Source organism: Gossypium arboreum, chromosome 3, assembly GCF_025698485.1.
Source record: "Gossypium arboreum isolate Shixiya-1 chromosome 3, ASM2569848v2, whole genome shotgun sequence".
In the NCBI taxonomy this organism is placed as follows: domain Eukaryota; kingdom Viridiplantae; phylum Streptophyta; class Magnoliopsida; order Malvales; family Malvaceae; genus Gossypium; species Gossypium arboreum.
In genome coordinates this window covers 60,672,619-60,677,380 of record NC_069072.1, presented here as the reverse complement: position 1 = coordinate 60,677,380, position 4,762 = coordinate 60,672,619, and the positions used below count along the sequence as shown (strand labels likewise).

At 38.4% G+C, this 4,762-nt stretch overlaps 1 non-coding gene across 1 annotated transcript; it reads right to left on the bottom strand.

Annotated features, from left to right (window-relative positions):
• Window positions 1-2,574: 2,574 nt before the first annotated feature.
• Window positions 2,575-2,680, bottom strand: LOC128290709 (small nucleolar RNA R71). Its single transcript, XR_008280497.1, has one exon. It is a non-coding gene; the product is annotated as a small nucleolar RNA R71 (small nucleolar RNA).
• Between the last annotated feature and the right edge of the window lie 2,082 nt (window positions 2,681-4,762).

Below are 4,762 nucleotides of genomic sequence, written 5' to 3'. Positions count from 1 at the left end.
GTGTGGTCCAGGGACATGCCCGTGCGGTCAGGCCGTGTACTACACTCGTCCGTGTCCCTAACCTGTGTAACTCTCTGACTTTTAAAGCATGAAGAAAATGAAGTCACACGGTCAAGTCACGCACCCGTGTGTTAGGCCATGTGGCAAATTTTTATTTTCAAAATTTAGGTACAGTTTTCACACGGTCGTGTAACACGCCTGTGTCTAAGGCCGTGTCAACCGTACGGCTGAGACACACGCCTGTGTCTCTGCCAGTGTGCCTAATTCTGAGCATTCTATTTCTCAAAATTAAGGCCGTGTGCCCGTGTGTCTGGGCATGTGGACATAATAAAGCCATTTATAGCTTCATTTCTCACCCAAAATTTCACCCAATACCTGCACTGGAAACACAGATCCAATACCAACCAATTCAAGCATTCAAATTGGGTAATTTTCATCATTCAACAAGGCATATCACTACATGCATATGTGTTTATAAACTTACCTTGGATTAACTAATAAACCATAATTTATACATGTTTTTATCCCATGCTTAGCACATTTATGGATGATTTCTCCTTAGATTTGGTGAATTTGAAGCTCCTAATTCTTTAATTTCATGTTTTTCTACTTAGGTGAGCATAAGAGAGCAAAAAGAGGAGAAATGGACCGAAAATAGAGAAAATGGACCTACATGGGAAATTAACACGGCCTGGGCTTCCTCACACGGGCGTGTCCCACGGCCGTTTCCCTTTGGCAGGATCAAAGCACGACTTACACAGGTAGACTACACGTCGGTGCCTATTCAACAACCTTGACTATGGGTTTGAGTAATTGCACATGGGCGTGTCCCTGCCGAGCCCAAGTATAACCCTATTCGAAAAACACCAATTTTGAGGGCTCTTAGGCATTCTAAAGCCTATTTAAACACCTGAGGAGGCACTTAGGAGGGGGACGCGGAGTAGGAGGCAAGGAATTACTCAAGGGAAGTCGATTGGTCCATCTTAAAAGCTGAATTCATCATCAAGACTGAAGATTTCCCTTCAATTTCCATTCAAGGGTTTTGGGTTTTCTTTATGTTTTGTATTCATTATTCTTCTGAGATGTTTTCTTCTATAATTATGAACTAAACCCCCTAAATACCTAAGGGGAATCAAACCTAAGACGGATCTTGTTATTATTATCTTAATTGTATGATAAATATTTGACTTGTTCTTAATTATGTGTTCTTAATTCTTGTTTTAATATTCTAGGATACTGATTCTAGTCAGTGCTCTTATTCAGAGGAGCAAAAGTCCCTGTCTAAGAGTAAATTTGTCATAATTAAGCGGAGTTGATTGCACGCCTAGAGATAAGGTGATAAGATTTTGCCGAATTAGGGTGAAACCTATTAAGGGGATCCATAGATCGAGTTAATGCAACACTAGGTGTTAATTAGGAAGAGATTTCAATTAATCAACCTAGGGTTAGACGTTATTAGTCTCAAGAGAGATAATAATATAACTTAACAATTTCTATGGATCAAGTCAAATGAATAAATCGTCGATTCAGAGTCAAATAACAAGTGAAGTCTAGGTGGATTTTTCCTTGGGTATTGTCTTAATCAATCGAGTTTTCCCAAAAGATTTTTCCCAATCTTCTCTCTGTGCACTCTTAGTTTAGTAATTAGTTTAGATAACCAAATCCCTTAATTTTTAGGCTAGATAATAAAAAGAAGGTAATTACTAGTACTCTTGGTTCCTTTGGGTTTGACAATCTGGTCTTGCTAAAGCTACACTACAGTTCAATAAGTACACTTGCCTTCATCGTGATAATAGTTAGTTTCAAGAACGATTAGTTATAAATATTTAAAACTTGTCGCGAATATCACGTACCAAGTTTTTGGCGCCGTTTCTGGAGAACTAGGATATTAGGAACACTCAAATTTTATTACATTAGCCATTTTACTTTTATTGCAATTCAAATTTTTATTTTATTTTCTAATTCTTCATTTATTTTCCTCTGACAGGTTTTTCTAGTTTATGACCAGAAGAAACCTGTCAGGACCATTACTTTTTGACGGTGAGATCGACCTCACAATTTGCAAAAATCGAAAAGAAATAAGGCAAAGCCTAAGATACACAAAGGACAAGCTAGAGGATGATACTTCAACCACAACCAAGGAGATGGCTGAAAACTATGAAAATCCGCTACCTACTGTGATTTCTGTTAATCAGAATCCTACTCCGCGCACTATGTGTGATTATGCTAAACCTTCTTTAATAGGAACTGAATTGAGCATAGTTAGGCTTGCTGTTGCTGCAAATAATTTTGAACAGAAACCTAACACAATTCAAATGATCCAATAGTTTGTTCAGTTTGATGGTTTGCAGGACGAGGATCCCAACGCTCACTTGGCAAATTTCTTAGAGTTTTGTGATACTTTTAAAATCAATGGCGCTTCTGATGACGCCATTCGCCTTCGATTGTTTCCCTTCTCGTTGAGGAATAAGGGTAAACAATGGTTGAACTCGTTACCACGAGGGTCAATTACTACTTGGGAACAAATGACCAAAAAGTTTTTATTAAAATATTTTTCGCCGGCTAAAATAACCAAATTACGTAATGATATCTCTTCTTTTGTGTAGATGGATTTAGAAACACTCTACGATGCATGGGAGAGATACGATGACCTTTTGAGAAGGTGCCCTCACCATGGATTACCACTTTGGCTACAGGTTCAAACATTTCATAATGGTCTAAATCCTTTGACTCGACAAATGATCGACGCAGCCGCTGGTGGAACCATCAATAACAAAACAGTTGAAGATGCTTATGAATTTATAGAAGAGATGTCACTGAATAATTATCAGTGGCAAGCCATGAGGATAAAGCCAACAAAAGTAGATGGCATTTATAATGTCGATTCAGTCACTATGCTCTCTAATTAGGTAGAATTCTTGAATAAGAAAATTGATGGTTTTCTTAGTTCTTCACAGGTTCACCCAGTAATGTAGTGCAAAGCAAGTGGAGATGGATCAAGCAATTCAGAATACCCACCCTATGGCCACAACATGGAGAACGAGCAATTAAATTACATGGGTAATAATCCTCGATCTCAAAATAATCCTATAGTAATACTTACAATGCAGGTTGGAGAAACCACCCAAATTTCTCATGGGGAGGCCAAGGGAATCAGAGACCACCACCTCTAAGCTTCCAACAACCACCCTACCAATAAGAGAAAAGGTCGAACCTGGAGAAGATACTAACAAAATTCATCTCGGTGTGAGAAACTCGTTTCTAGAATACTGAGACAGCCCTTAAGAATTAATGAGCGTCAATCCAAGGGCTCAAAACTCAGATAGGCCAACTCACCAAACTGATTTCTGAACGACCACAAGGTAGTTTGCCGAGTAACACGGAATCTAACCTAAGGGAAAAACTCAATGCGATTACCACTCATGACAAGAAAGGGTTAGTTGATCAGAACCAAGGCAAGGCATTGTGGTAAGTTAAGATAAAGGTGAGGTATCCCACAGTGAGCAAAAAATGGTAAGTAAGGAGTACAAACCATGGGTCCCATACCCCAATGTGACAAGGAAAGACCGTACAGATGAACAATTCGGTAAATTCCTTAAACTATTAAAAAAATTACATATTAACTTACCATTTATCGAAGCTCTCTCGCAGATGCCAAACGTAGTCAAATTTTTAAGAGAACTTCTAGCAAATAAACGAAAGTTGGATGAGGCGTCGCATGTGGAGTTGAATACAGTTTGCTCAGCCATTTTACAAAATAAGCTACCCAACAAATTGAAAGATCCAGGGAGTTTTACAATTCATTATTTAATTGGTAGTTTAGATGTTCATAATGCATTGGCTGACTTAGGGGCAAACATTAATGTTATACCTTATAAAATGTTCAAACAGCTAGGTCTTGGGAAACCCAAACAAACTAGGATGAGCATTCAATTGGCTGATAAAACCATTAGATTTCCTAGAGGTATCATTGAAGATGTTCTTGTTAAGATCGATAAATTTATATACCCAGTAGATTTTGTTGTTCTAGACATGGAAAAGGATAGTAATGCACCTTTGATTTTAGGACGACCCTTTTTAGCGACTGCTAGAACCATTATTGATGTTAGTACAGGTGAACTCGCACTTCGTGTGGGAGACGAAACAATCACCCTTCAAGCTCATAATTCGAGTAACACATCAAAAATTGAAGGTGGTTGTATAATTCATTCTACTAAAACTGACCATGTGGTGCAACCTACTTTGGAGGAAATAAGTTCGGAGAACCTACACGAGCCATGTTCAGGCAACAACAAATGGCCTATCTATAAAGAACGAAGGCTACAAATCGAGGAACTAGATGAATGGTGGACACAGAAACTGAGAACACCCGATAAACCAAAACTGAGCCAAGACGAGCTTAATACATTACCAAATCAACTTAAGGTTGGAGACAAAGTATTACTAGATGCAACAGACCCTCTCATTGCCACTTCTAAACCTAATGAAGAAATTCCTCTCACGGTACGCAATATTTTTCCATATGGTATATTTCATCCCAAATTCGGCACTTTTAAGGTAAACAATACTCGTCTTAAACCTTATTTTGATAAAATTGATAGCAGGGATGAGGACTGTAAACTCCTCGCACCACCATGACCATACACCAGAGAGGTAAGTCAAGCTTAGACTATAAATAAGCGCTTCTCGGGAGGCAACCCGAGCACTAATAGTAATGATTTATTTAAATTCTAGTTTTTCACATTTAACCTACTAACTGAGT